The following is a 16,357-nucleotide window of genomic DNA, read 5'->3' on the forward strand; positions in this document are numbered from 1 at the left end:
ATGGCGGACAAAGCAATTTTTCTCTATAATACTGCATTTTTTGGTCAATCTAGCCCCTAAAACATGACCGTAGCAATCAAACAAGCTACGGTTCAATTTGGAACCTTCACTAGACTACCACAACATGATCTACTATTACTCTCTCCCACTCGGCATGAACTTTCCAAACCAGGGGGTACAATCGATATGAAAAATATCGCCAAGGGGTACGCGGACAAAAAAAGGTTGAGAACCGCTGGGGTAGGGGATACGCACATATCCACGGAAGGAAGTGTGGAGGAAGTAATAAGAATGTCCATGTGGACACGATAGATTTTCCAAAAAATGGAAATCTGTCAAAAAATGTACGTTGGCTTCTAACAAAAATCCTACAGATATTCTGGTTTTTAAATTAGTTTTCAGCTGTCTTTAGACATATTGAGAACCTTTTGAGAATTTCAGGTAAAATAAAATATAAGCTAAGGAACGGCTTAAGCAGTAGCGCCTATTTTAATCAGTCGCAGAAAACAGGCCTCAAACTCCTGCATTTTGATCAATATCGACAATTCCAATGATGCAGCGGTTCTCAACCTTTTTTTGTCCGCGTACCCCTTGGCGATATTTTTCATATCGATTGTACCCCCTGGTTTGAAAAGTTCATGTCGAGTGTGAGAGAGTAATAATAGATCATGTTGTGGTAGTCTAGTGAAGGTTCCAAATTGAACCGTAGCTTGTTTGATTGCTACGGTCATGTTTTAAGGGCTAGATTGACCAACAAATGAAGTATTATAGAGAAAAATTGCTTTGTCCGCCATTACTGATTTTTCTTTCGCGTACCCCCTGAAGGCTTTCGAGTACCCCCAGGGGTACGCGTACCCCAGGTTGAGAACCGCTGCAATGATGGAAACGAAAACTTTGATTGTCTAGCTGCCTTACGAATATAAGTAATACCGTTAATCACAAAGAAATCTGTGAACAATTGCAATTGAAACAAAACGACCTATATTGCAGCCATTCAGGAGCCACTTCGGGTGATGAAAAAAAAAACGCCTGCAAAACAGATGGAAACTGCTTAAAATAGGTTCGGGGTGATTGGAATAGTGTCCCTCGATTGGTAACTTCAATTGATTATTGTTAAAGTTTGGTAACTTAGTTTTACAAGCTGAAAACAAGTCTTGACAGAGAAAAAGATAGCAAACAGATTGGTATACTGCCGCTTTTCGCATATCAGTCCTATGTAGAAGTCCTATGTTTTTTGTTTTTTTTTTTTTTTTTGCGGAAATGGTTCCATTTTGGCATGCTCTACAAGAGTAGCCATTAAAATCGAGGTTATGGAAATTAAACCTTACTTTTTCAATGGCTATTCTTGAAAAACATGCCAAAATGGACCCATTTTCGCAAAATTTACATAGGACTCGCAACTTTAACATAGGACTATTATGCGAATAGCGGCAGTATACTTCTGTTTGAATTTCACCCAACACATTTCAAGTATTTCGTCTGAATACACAGGCAGTTCCTAAAGCTGCTTAAAATATGTTCCCTACCCTATTTCTTCTTTTTTTTTGTTTTCTCTCGTTAGCAGAATAGCTGTTAGATTTTTAAGGCTAGTTTGAAATCATTTTTCATAAACTTTGTTTGAACTCTTTGAGGCACTTATAACTAAACTGTGAGCTGAATTTGAATTTAGTTTTGTCATTAGTTTCTTCCATCTATGGAGCTTCTTTCATTTAGAAGCTTTTTAAGTAGAATACTTCTCTCAGGAAGTTCGGCTACGTAGGGATGTGAAATGAAAATCTAAAACCGAAAAAAGTGAAAAATTTGTCCAATTTCAAATGCTGATACAACAGTTAGTATTCGATGGATTTCCTTCGTTCTTGTAGCAATAGATTGGAAAATCTTCTAAGATTTTTTCCAAAAGAAGATAATTGGAATTTTATTATTCGCACTATTGTACTATTGAAAATAGTCAAGCCTTGTCAAAACGAAAAATTCGACCTCTGATTGGTCGTTGTATGATTGCTTCCCTAGCACGGTCGACAGAATCATATACCTTGCAATTGAAAACATGCTATTTGGCTTATATAAAAGCCTGTTTCAGCCGAAGCCGCTCATAATAGTTCTAGACAGCGACAACAGCAGTCGTCCTTCCTTAGCAGCAGCACTAGCCCTGTAGTTGGTCATCACGTCTCAGGAGCAGCGCGGTTTTTCTCAACGTGTGTCGCCAGACTGCCATTATTCCCCCCGTGTTTGGGCAGCATGAAGATTGACATCAGGAAATCCAATTTTGAACATCAAAATGCCTTTTTCAAGGCAAATAAACAAGTCATTGAAAGTTAATAATTTTTTGAACACGCAAGCAAGCATTCTGTGTTGGATCCTAGCAATCTAAATCTGTCGCGCCCGTCTAATTCACTGAATGTGAAATAGCTTCCACAGTGCATGTTGTCCGTGTATCTTAATTTCCCCACTGTTAGGGCAGCTCAAAGGCTGCGATCAGCAACCGATTTTGAACCGCAAAATGCCTTTTTCAAAGCAAATAAACAAATAATTGAAGGTTAATAATTTTCTGGCATCAGCACAAGCAGACATTCTGTGCGGGATGCAATGAAATTCTGTTGTAGTTGTCTAATTTTTACTTCATTTAGTAAACCCCCCCACGGTAGGGGCAGCGCAAAGGCTACGATCAGCATAACCGACTTTAAATAATAAACTGCCCTGTTAGAACGCATTCACAAAAGCAGTTAGTTCGACTATGCAGAGCTAATATGAAGTCGATTCAATCAATCAGTATGAACAGAATTTCGTCGTCTCTCAGCTGCCAAGTTGCAACATGATGCAACACGCAACAGCGAGCAAACGAAATCGCTTGATGTTACAAATCGCAATAAGATACGGGTTAAAACCGTTGCGTGTGTGAGAGCACCATCGGTGTTTATTCGCTGGATACAAAAATCAAGTGCGAATTGTCGAATAATTTGTCTTAAGAACATTAGAGAATGGAACAACTGAACTGAAAGGCGTGGCCTATTTCGTAGCGCCCTTCGGCTATAAAAGAGTGTTTCTGGGAAAACTAGCTACATTCATTAGTCGGAAGGTGAGCTGGATGGACCGTCCGGGTTGCACCTGTGGCTGCCTTCAAATTAAACAAATCACTTGCCCGGTGGTTGGTCAGGGTCACCACGTCTCAGGCCACTGCCTGAGAGCGAACGCCAACGCGAGCGATCGGGCGAGATTTTTGCCGTACATCAGCCGGCACTTCCTCTAATGGAAAAGTTGGATCAGTTTGTTCAGAAGAATATTACTGTCGGTAATATCACAGAGATGCGATTGCATTATATCCGATATGGAATTGAACAATTGTTCTTTTGAGGACAAATAAAACACTTAAGTTGAAGGGTTAATAGTTTTGGGTACCAGTAGCAGTATGGTAACAGCCTCAGCGGTAGGTGCAGCCGGTAATTACATGAGGCGGATGTTATAAGGAAGTAAATGGCAGCGGCACGGCGAAACAGTTCGGGTGTGCTTAGACGCGCGTCATTTTTCGTTGTTGATATTATTCCCCACATGAAACGACGCGCTTTCGTACGATAGCGGTGGTATTAGTGGTAGATGCATTTGCCAACACTTACTCCAGTAAAGCCGTGTCTAATTTTCAATCTGAAAACACCTTTCTATTGTGTTGGCCGTGCGCATTAAGCCTCTGCCAGGCTAAACGCGAAAAGCGGCGTGAACCGTTTCGCCCGGCCGTAGGTTAATGTACAGCCGTAAGTAGAGCTGTGTAAAAGTATTCTACTTCAACCTTGCGGTCGTGGCTTTGCACACACCTTCCTGTGATTTTTTTTCATTTAGAAGCGAGAATTACCCTACGAAAACTACACACTGTAAGCTTACCAATGATAACACAGTGTAACAAAATCGACTTTTTTCTGCCTTGGCTTCTATATATAATTTTTTTGTGTATTTTTATGCAAAACTAAATTTCCCCGAGTTTGAACATATTTCAACTTAAGGGGCAACAATGGCGCCATTTTGAATTTTTGAGAAACCGGTAATTTTTTAGGTTTTTTCGACGCCATTTTGTTTTGAGGCCAAATATCAAAATTCTAAGAGTTTGTCCACATATTAGCATCTTTTTACCCATCTTTTGAAAAAACAGATCTCAAATCAGACAAAAACTGAGCTCAAAACGGTGATTCTACGAAACCGGGTTTGGCATAGTTTTAGTATATTTCACAAAGCAAAATAATATCGATTGTTTCTGAGCATTAATGGTAATTCGCTAATATCTCAAAGCGGTAGTCAAATTGTATCTTATTTTGAGTAAACAAGTCTCAGAAATCGAATGGTAGGTGTCTGATCTGCGTAAAATGTCAGTAGATAGACCTATTTTTGTACTGTAGGGGAATTGGGGCAAAATCGACGACACCTACCATTCGATTTCTGAGACTTTTTGACTCAAAATAAGATATAATTTGACTACCACTTTAAGATATTAGCGAATTACCATTAATACTCAGAAATAATCTATATTATTTTGCTTTGTGAAATATACGAAAACTTTGCCAAACCCGTTTCGTAGAATCACCGTTTTGAGCTCAGTTTTTGTCCGATTCAAGATCTGTTTTTTTTTTTTCAAAAGATGGGTAAAGAGATGCTAATATGTACTCTTAGAATTTTTATATTTGGTCTTAAAACAAAATGGCGTCGAAAAAACCTCAAAAATTTCCAGTTTCTCAAAAATTCTAAATGGCGCCATTGTTGCCCCTTAAGTTGAAATATGTTCAAACTCCGGAAAATTTATTTTCGCATCAAACTTCATCAAAAAATCATACATAGAAGCCAAGGTTAAAAAAATTGTTGCACTGTGTAAATGACGAAACTTGAAGAAAAATAATGAGAAAACAAAGAAAATGAGTTTATCAAAAACATGCTTTTTGAAATTTTTTGCAGTGTATTTTTTTTTACAGTGGAAGACTAAATTATTATATACAGCCTTGCCGAAAACACTATACCGATCAGTTAAGGAGCCGCATGGTTACAGAGACCGCATTGACATGGATTTGAATCTTAATAGAATCAGGCCATTCAATGTCAAAATGTCCCCTCACAAACACCTCTCTCCAGACTGAAGATCTCTTATCTAAACACTCTTTGACAAAGCGTCAAATGTTTGTCACTTTTTGACTGATAAAAATTTGGCCAAAGATAAGGACCGTATGCGTATAATGGACTCTGTTCGTATAGTGGACCCCTCTGGTATATTTGGTTTGTAAGCAGAGACAAATTATATTCTATTGTTTCCCAAGCGAATTGTGTGTTACAAATATGATCTTAAACATGTTAATATTAAGCACTAATACTAAATTTTACTTTGAAAACCTTGAAAACGAAGAAAAAAATTAAATAACACTTATTCACTTAGGGTCCATCAAAGGCATAATTCAGGTTACTATGTTGCGTATTTGACAACCATTCATTTCTGTTCATTTATAAACAAAATCTGTCGTTCACGTGTGCGTTGAAGTGATAATTCGTGAGCAAAATGGGGAAAACCAATAAGTGTGAGTGTAATTACACGAAATTAGATGTGCAACAGTGTATTTTAGCGATCCAGAATCACGTTCCGATAAAAGACTATATGCCTATGCTACATGAGCTCCCACGTTCAACCGTAAAGTATCGCCTTGAAACTTGGACTGGAAAAGCAAGGAAGGGCCCTCCAACTAAGCTAAAACCTAGGGTGCTACATTCCGCTATTGGAACTCGATCTTCTGTTTAGTATACACCAGCTTCACGGCCAACTGTTAGTGTACACAACAATTGCGGGGTTACCGCAACATATCTACTGACACTAACAGTCTGAACCGAGCCGGGATCCCAGTATACGACGACAGGCTCGTTAAATCAGCATAGTGGCTCAGCGCGCCCCAATGCTGGTTTAAATTTAAACAAACAAAACCGTTGTCTATGAATTCAATAATTTTGACCTCCAAAACCATTTTCGGCTTTAGCTCTTTTGGCTATGTTTTAAGCTAAACCATCGAAATCCTTTCAAAAAACCGTTAAAAATGTGTGAAATTATTTGAAATTGGGGTTCTCAGAATTTTAATTTGGGATAAAGACTAATGAACCTTGGTACAAATGATAGAAAACAACATTTCATGACCAAATATTATAATATGCGTATTATGGACCCGGGTCCATAATATTCGAGCCGAATTCGAGCCGTTTACATCTAAATTATGCAATACATCTACTAAGGGGTTCATTACTAGCATATGAACTCTGTGGCAAACACGGGCAAACAACAATCATGATGTCAAATAAATTTGACCATTATGTCAAAATGTCAAATATTTGACCATTGGTAATACAGGCTTGAGTCTTCAGAAACTTCATCCACCCATGGCACACTGTTTCTGTGAATTTGAGCACTATTACACGTACATACAATGAAAATATTACCAAAAGAACATATAAAAATAACGTAAATTTACGCAAACCTTAATGTTTTCACTGGTTTAGGTGAATAATACCTAAAGATGAAATGGATTAACATTGTGAAGTTGCAAATAAAATTAAAAAATTGAGTGCTGATTTTGTAATTAATAAATTTCCAGAGCGGAGACCTCATAAAAAGTCGTTCTAAAAATTTGTAACAAATTTTTATTGAATTTTCAAAGATAAATATAGATTCTAAATATACACATCAACTGAGGCCTTCACACATAACTAAGCCTCGGGCCTCCACAATCGTGAATCCGGCACTGCTAATAGCACAGAAAGACATTTTTAGCCCATCGGAACATCCGTGCAAAGTAGCAGCCAGTTCAAAAATGGTCAATTAAAATAAAACTAATACAAAACAAGTCATTGAAGTCCGTTTAATCGTTCTCCAGTTAAATCATGACTTACAGCAGAGATAACTAGAACAAGATACCTAACTTTCATATTTTTCATACATTTTGAACACGACCGATTTCCGACGGTTAGTGCTGCCATCTGATGTCTTAAATTCCCATAAAATTATCACTATGAGCAAAACCGATTTAACGTGCATAGTCCGTCATCGATCGTTGAGCTGTTCAAGATTGTATATGAAAAAGGTGTAGCAGTTTGGTCAGCTCGACGCTTAAGATAACATGCAGATTAATGATATTTTCATTTTTGCACTTATTGCTATTGCCATATTTTTTGCACTTCAAAGTACGAAAGAAACGTGTGAAATTGACTGTCAGAGTGGGGGTTTATATTGAGGGGTTATATTTATTTTCAGGTCCCATTCTACCAAAACATAAAGTTTGATATGTCGCAAGCCAGGTTTCAGAACCATTGTGCATATGGTCAGGTTCACCGGGGCACCCGACTTTTGCTTTATTAACCTCGGCAAGAGCGGAAAACTTGGCTGTAGAGCGTACCCATAGCGGTTATCAGGAAGTTCTGATGGTACGCTTAATTTAAAATGATGCGCCGATAATTATTGATTCTTCCGGAAAGTTTTATGTTTGAGAACTAAACATTCGTACACATTATTGAGCAAAATCATTTCAAATCGCCTGGAAATACGCGAAAATTCAATCGACCATTTTTGATTTGAATGAAACTTCGCACACGTATTTGGCTTAGCAAACTGAGCATTTTTCACAGGTGGAGAGATTTTTACACCCATGAGTTACATTCTAAAAGGGCGTATGCCTTTTGGCACAGGTTTTATTCGAAGCATTGTAGCCCAGAAACCGTTGGTTGTATAGAAAAATTGTCTGAGAATGAGTTGTAGGGAATAAAAAATGCACCATAACAAAAATATACACTGTACAAAAAAAATTGTTTCGACCAAAAATAAATTAAAAATGAACATTAATTTCAATTTAAAAAAAAAAGAGTTGAATTTTTGTTTTATTTTTTTTTTTAAAGAAACTTGACGTTAATACGCATCTTTTAAAAAAAAGTCCAGGATGGAGAAATGAAAAATAATTTTTTTATGGTAGATTAATTTTTTTATGAAAATTCTAATTCAAACGTTTTTCAAAATATTTGTATTCTGATGATTTTAAAAGTCAGAAAGTCATTTTGAATCAAAAAACTCTTGGTAGTAAACATTCTAAAGGCATTGGTTTTCGAGTTATTTATAATTATAATTATAATTATTTAGAAAAATACACGTTTTTCTTGATTTGTCCATGGTTCTCCAGCAAAAACCATACGTTCATTGGAATGCTTGATCAAAAATATACAATTCATTCTTTGACAACAAAACGATTGGGCGAACGGTTCTCAAGAAAAGAGTTAGATGTTCCAAGTAATATAAATATATTTAAGAATCAAATATTTATTTTTGAGTTTTATTATCTTAGGAACATATTTTTTTATGACATAGATACTTTACAGAACTAGTTTCACCTTATATTTTATATACATCATAAGTAAATGATTCGTCATCTTTTGAAAACAGCTTCGTTTGTATCTTATTTTCTGAAATCGGAACAAAAGAGTAATACTTATGTGTGGCAGCTATTATTATAGATTTTTTGAAAATGTTGCTCCATTCTGTTACTCCTTGTTCATATTCCTATGATACCCAACTAAATGACATTTTTGATGAATTTTTATTATTTTGCTGATTAGACCAATCATACAATTCTTTTGCGCTTGTAATAAGATGTTCATGTTCTTTAGCTAAACTTGCATTTCCTGCCATTCGTTTTGATATGCAACCAATTGCATCACATGGGCCTTTACCATGAGAAGTCGCAAAAAAATGCCACTCTGCATCGACGTTATATTTTGTTTTGAACTTGCAAAGACTTCAAACTGTATTGTTGTTTTAAAAAAACTCATTAATTTGGCAATGAACACCTGAACCGCAACAGTATCATGATGGAGTACTTCCGATATAATGATGAAGCTGATATTCTTAAGTGTTCCAGATTCTAAATAGTAAACAACAAAGGGATGAATGGTGGCTTGACTATTATTCCATTAACTACACGAATCACGAATTGATAAAGAAAAAAACGTTTTGCAATAACGTTTTTTTTTTAATTTGCATAAGCTTGATAAGCACCGATGATCAGGAAAGGGTTTACAGCATTTGGGCTTGGTGTATTCCATTTTCACTTTATTCATCTTCATTTTTTCGATCACAAACCAATTTTTAAATCAGATCGACTTGAACTGTCCTACAGTACGGTCGCATTTTACCAACAGCTCGAGGCTAAGTCTTAGACTACCGAGAGATATTGAAATTTTGTTTTTCGCTTTCAACAGGCAATCTTCTTGAAAGACTACCTGTTGAAACGTTAAGAAATGGTTCACGTGGTTTTGTAATCATCGGGCGGAATAGTACGGATGTTCTTAACTGGTGGACTATTGAAAAATATTGAAAAGTGTTTATATTCGCACTGTTTATTCAAAATAACCATATATTTTTACTGTTACGAAAGAATTAAAGAAAAAAAAAACATATAATAAGTGAAAAAAAAAACGAAATAAAGGGGTCGTAAGACCTAACCTCAAAATGAATCTGGATCCTCCTGATCCCGGAACTGCCGGGGGCGGTGAGATAGAAAGACACTATGAAAAATATGAATATCGGCATACAGATGTTGCACCATATCGATTAATAGCAGAGCTAAATGATCATGAGAACCGAGAGAAATTCATCAATAAACTATCGTTGGGAAAAGTTTTATCCAAAACTAAGAAATATAGAGACAACGTGATAAACATGCGACCCCTAGGACGGCAAAAATTACTTGTATTCGTGAAGAACTTTACCATTGCAAATCAATTACAAGACGATAAAACACTAAAGGAGAACAATTATAAAATCTACATTCCCCGCAGTTTTATTTCTATCACGGGCGTCATTACTGGAGTACCGAACGATATGACAATACAGGAGATAAAAGAAAATATAACCTGCTAGGTACCAATCATCAGTATCTACAGATTGACCCGTTTTGTAGACAACATCAAAACTCCTATCAACAGAATCAGTATTACGTTCCGTTCAAATAAACTACCAAGTGAAGTGAAATTGTACTGCTGTATAAATAAGGTGAAACCATTCATGAACAAACCGGTACTGTGCCATAATTGTCTACGATATGGCCATAAAACAAATTCTTGCAGATCAGAACAACGTTGCCAAACATGCTCCAAAAAACACGAGGGCATGGAACGAGGTAACTGTACTAGCGAAAAAACGTGTCTGTATTGTAAAACGGAAGAAAAGCATTGTACAACAGACGTTGACAACTGCCAGGAATGGGCGCGACAGAGAAATATTAAAACCATAATGGCCAAAACTAACTTGACATACCTCGAAGCTAGAGAAATGAATCCTACCTTGACTCAAAATCGATACGAACTACTAAACAATTTATCGGAATTCCCGGCCATTACAGACACATACTCCAAAATGGTAGCAGGAAATTACAAAACCAAAGATGCGAACCAATATCGCACGCAAAAAACGAAACGCACAATGGAGGAGACGAATATTACCGACACAATAACAATCTACAACGACAAGAAAAAAAAAGACTGAACCTAAGAGAGAGGAACACGTTGTAGCTTTGTTCAACAGATACAGAGCTACTGACTTCGATCGATGGGCACAATAAATCGAGAAAAACCGACAACAAAACATCAATGAACAAATTTACAACACGGAGACAACCAGAGTACTCGAAGGTATAAATAAACGACTAGAAATGCCACAAGTTAACCATAGTACAGGAGATAACATAAAGAACCAGCGGAATTACCGAGCTATTGGAGCTAAAAAAGGCTGAAGGGAAGTTTCTAAGAGAAAAAAGGATCGCGACACAAAATAAATTCAAAGAGTTTGCTAACTCAATAGACCCAACCACGCCGTCTTCAAGATTTTTGGATAAATACTTTCCTCTAGAGGAAATAGATGGCTACAAAACGACGGGGCAGTCGACACACGACAACATTTTGACACGAGAAAAATGGAACGTCTTTCTCGCTAGAAAAAATAAACCAACAGCAGCTGGGTCAGATGGAATATCATATGAAATGATGAAAATAATGCCTGAAAAGGTACAAAACTTAATAATCAAAGAACTAAACAATATATGGAAGACAGGAACGATACCAGATAGTATGAAGACCGTAAAAGTTATAGCTATACCAAAGCCTGATAAATGCCCAGAATCGATAGACGGAGTAAGACCGCTCTCAATGATTAATTGTCTCAGCAAAACACTAAACGCAGCAATATTGGTAGAGTATCACAAATTCACAAATTTTGTTTCTAACGAGATCTTCAGAATAAAAAGAAAGAAAAAAGTGGCAGCAGCTATATTTGTAGACTTGACCAATGCTTTTAATTCCATACAGATCGACAAGTTGGAGGAAATACTTATAGAACAGAAAACACCACGGGAATACCTAAACTATTTCTCTGCGTTCCTCAGGAAACGAAAAATACAGTTTTCTGTAGGAAAACAATGCATAGAGAGGACGATCAGCAATGGCCTGCCACAGGGAGATGTTTTATCTCCCACACTCTTTAACATGTACACAAGATCTCTACACGCGATACAAGTAGAAGGAGTAACATTAGTCCAATTTGCCGATGACTTCGGAGTCCTGATAGAAGGTAAAAATATCGAGGAAGTGAAACAACGAGCACAAAATTTTATTGATCAATTTGATGCGGAGACCAGAAAACTTAGCCTAGAAATCAACCCGAATAAAAAAAACCAAATCCATACTGTTTCAAGCAAACGATAAAGAACTTCAAATTGTAGTGAGAAATGAGGAAATAGAAACTGTCGATCATCATAGGTATCTTGGAGTCCTAATCGACAAGCATTTTAGGCTTGGTAGCCACGTACGCGATCTAAAACAGAAAACTATAGAAAGACTCAATATGTTGAAGGTGATAAGTGGAATACGACACGGTGGACATCCTGAAACTATGAATTTGATATATATTGGAATAATATGAAACTTTCTAGAATATGGCGTTACAACATACAGTTCGACTACCAAAAATAATATGAATTTCCTACATACATTGAATAATCAATGTCTACGTAAGATAACAGGTTGTACAAGAAGCACTCCAATAAATACATTACATGCAATCGCAGCGCAACAACCTATGCAGTTTCGAAGAATTTACCTAGCAGGTCAATATCTGGTTAAAAACTGTCACCGCAACACACCAGTTTGGAAGCAGATAATGAAATCGATGAACCTATCAGATGAAACAAAACGATATTCGTATTTAGAAACAATTTCGCAAGAACACAGTGATATTTTCCGCAATATGTCCAAGGAAAAAATAATGGAAAGGAACTGCTGCACAGTAACAGTCGAACTGGAACTCAATCATGGAGTGTGGAACAAAAAATGCACCTCAAAAAAAATTCTTAAACAACTAACGCTAGGACTAATACACGGAAAGTACGCTGAAAAACAAATAGTATACACGGATGCATCCAAAAATCACGATTTCTGCGGCATAGGTCTATATCACGAAAAAAGCAACACGAAATTATCACTTAAACTAAGAAATAATGTATGTATAATGTCAGCTTAGCTGCAAGCGATTTATTTAGCGTTACAGTTCATTAAAAACAACTCCATAACAAACGCCGTAATCATGTCGGATTCCAAATCGGGACTGACGTTGATAGAAAATTCAAAACACTACGATGTTATCGATGAAATAATTGACAGCATCCTTCAAATGGCAAGAGACACGAAAACAGTACTACAGTGGATACCCGGTCATGCGGACATAAAAGGAAATGAGATAGCAGACACATTAGCTAAAGCAGCGGTGAACCATGAAACAACAGTAGACAACAAAACTCTACTCAATGACGCGATATTATTATTTAAGAACTTAGCAGAAGAGAAGACGCAAGAGTGGTACGTTGATTATACAGCCGAACAGGGCAAAGGAAGAAAATTTTTCGCATTACAAAATTGCCTCAAAAGAGATCCCTGGTATAAAAAACTACGGCTAACAACAGAGAAATTCGGGTATTGAATAGAATCTTTTCAGGGCATGATTATTCGAAATACGGACTCTATAAAATGAATTTAGAAGCTGATTGCTTATGCGAAACGTGCAATCAAATTGAAGATGCTAAACACATCATACTGAACTGTAAAAAATATGCGGATGCAAGAAAAAAGTACGGACTAGACAATCTAAACAGCATAGAAACATTATATGAAGCAAAGAACGTTGAAACGATGAAAAATGTAGTACAATTCCTAAACGATATTGAAAAGCTACTCTAAAATCAAGATTAAAACTTCGAAAGTCAATTGGACTTTAACAAATAATTGTTGGCGATATAGCGGGTCGACGCTGTGCCATACGTCAAATGTAACAGTCTGAAGACTGATACATGCTAGAATGAGAAGAAGAAGAACGCAAAGGAATGAATTTGTTTTTAACGTTAACGAGTGTTTAGTGAGTAAATTTGGTTTGAGATATTTCTACTTAAATTCTATAGTGAAGTGAGAGTGTAGTGAAGTTTTCCAGTTATGCCTGGAAAAAAAAAAGCTCGCTTTGATGCGGCTTCAAGGAAACGTGAGGCATCTCCTCCAAGTGACACTGAAACTTCGACTAACAGGTATGATATTCTTTCTTCCGTTGGGGATCAAGAAATTCAAACTTCTCATACTGAGCATAAAGCCTGCCCCGTGAAAGAGACCACTTCAAATGTGTAAATTGTGGGGGAAATCACAAATCTAATAACTTTAATTGTCCTGTAAGGTCAAAAATTATTGCTTCCAGACAACGTAGAAATTCTAAGCAACCTGTTGTCAATGTGGGTATACGAAAGACTTTCAATACTGTTCAGGCATCACCAGCACTTTCATTAGCAGGTGTGTCTGTAGGTAATAATTTAAATTCAGATAACAAATTTCAGACAAAAAATCCTGTTCAGGCAACACCAGGCTGTTCATATGCCAGTGTCCTTACAGGTAATATTTCAAATTCAAACAGTAACAAGCCATTCGTGTTTGGTGCTGAAAAGTCAGCCAGTATTGATTTAGGTAGTCCAACTCCAGAAAATATTGAATACCTACAACAATCCATGCTGCAGCTAATGTCCGTTTTGTTGAACTGTAACTCAATGTACGAGGCTGTTCAAGAAGGTATAAAATTTACAACTACTATTGTTATGAAATTGAAATTCAGCAATGATTTTAAATAATGCTGTAAATTTTCTAAATTGGAATGCTCGCTCTTTAAAAGCGAAAGAAGATGAATTTTTCAATTTTTTAACAGTCCACGATGTGCATATTGCAGTTGTGACTGAAACGCTTTTAAAGCCAAATATTAAACTAAAAAAGAACCCAAATTACATGGTTCATAGGTTTGATAGAATTGATGTTGCCGGTGGTGGAGTTGCAATAGTTATCCACCGTCGGATAAAACATCGTGTTTTACCCCATCTTGAAACCAAAGTTATCGAGAGTTTGGGAAATGAAATTGAAACAAGTATTGGCATTTTATTTATAGCCGCAGTGTATTTGCCTTTTCAATGCACTGGTGAGCGAAAAAATTATTTCAAGGGAGATTTGCAAAAACTCACAAGAAATAAATCTAATTTTTTAATCATCGGTGATTTTAATGCGAATCACCGATCTTGGAATAATGCTCAAAGCAATTCCAATGGAAAAATATTGTTTAATGATTGCTCGGCTGGATTTTATTCAGTTTTATTTCCAAATGGTCCTACATGTTATTCTTCTATTAGGAATCCATCTACAATTGATTTGGTACTAACAAATCAAAGTCATTCATGCAGTGATTTATTAACTCATGCTGACTTTGATTCTGATCATCTTCCCATAACATTTTCTATTTCCCATGAAACTATTTTAAATCTCACTAGATCTGTGTTAAATTATCACAAGACTAATTGGGATAGATATCGTTCTACGATCGAAGAAAATTTGAATGATGATATCATTTTACAAAACAGTGCTGACATTGACAGAGCATTAGATAATTTTAGCAGCTTAATACTCAATGCCCGGAATTTATCAGTTCCTAAGGCTCGAGTGAAATTTAATGCACCAATTATTGACAGTGAACTTCAACTTCTTATACGTTTGAAGAACATACGGAGTCGTCAATACCAAAGATCTCGTGATCCTGCTTTGAAAATTATTTTTCAAGAATTACAAAAGGAAATTAAACATAGATTCACTCTCTTGCGAAATGAGAATTTCATGAGAGAAGTTGAACAACTAAAACCTTATTCAAAACCTTTCTGGAAGCTTTCGGAGGTTCTTAAGAAACCTTCGAAGCCAATTCCAGTCCTTAAAGATGGTGATTGCATTTTTCTAACGAATGAACAAAAATCTTAAAAACTTGCTCAACAGTTTGAGAGTGTTCATAACTCCAATTTGAACGTAAGTTCGTAAGTTCTATTGAAAATGAAGTAAACCAAAAGTATGATCAGATCACCACCCAAGAATTTCTTTCTGAAGAGGTATTGGAAACAAACTTGAATGAGGTGCGAACTATTCTCAAAAAATTCAAAAACATGAAAGCACCAGAAGATGATGGGATTTTCTATATCCTTATTAAAAGACTTCCCGAAAACTCTTTAAATTTCTTGATAAAAATTTTTAACAGATACTTTGCACTAGCACATTTTCCTACGAAATGGAAAAATGCCAAAGAAACTCCAATTTTAAAACCCGAGAAGAATCCAGCTGAGGCATCAAGTTATCGACCAATTAGTTTACTTGTTGAAAGCAAACTTTTTGAAAGAATAATTCTCAATAGAATGATAACACATATTAATGAGAACTCAATTTTTGCAAATGAGCAGTTTGGTTTTCGCCATGGGCATTCCACTACTTATCAGTTACTTAGAGTAACAAATATGATTCGAACTAATAAATCTGAAGGCTATTCGACTGGAGCTGCACTTCTAGATATAGAAAAGGCATTCGACAGTGTTTGGCATAAAGGTTTAATAGCTAAAATGCCAAATTTCAGTTTTCCGCTTTGCCTCACAAAAATGATACAAAGTTATTTAACTGACCGCACTCTTCAGGTTAACTATCTAAATGGTAAATCTAATAGATTCCCTGTTAGAGCTGGTGTGCCTCAGGGGAGTATCTTGGGCCCAATCTTATATAACATTTTTACTTCTGATCTTCCTGATTTACCACCAGGTTGTGAGAAATCTCTGTTTTGTGACGATACAAGCATTTCCGCAAAAGGAAAAAGCTTTCGTGTTATATGCAGTCGGCTACAAAAAAGTTTAGATATATTTTCTTCATACTTGCAGAAATGGAAGATTTCTCCTAATGCTTTTAAAACACAGTTAATTATTTTTCCTCATAGGCC

This window comes from Wyeomyia smithii, chromosome 2, assembly GCF_029784165.1.
Source record: "Wyeomyia smithii strain HCP4-BCI-WySm-NY-G18 chromosome 2, ASM2978416v1, whole genome shotgun sequence".
NCBI lineage: Eukaryota > Metazoa > Arthropoda > Insecta > Diptera > Culicidae > Wyeomyia > Wyeomyia smithii.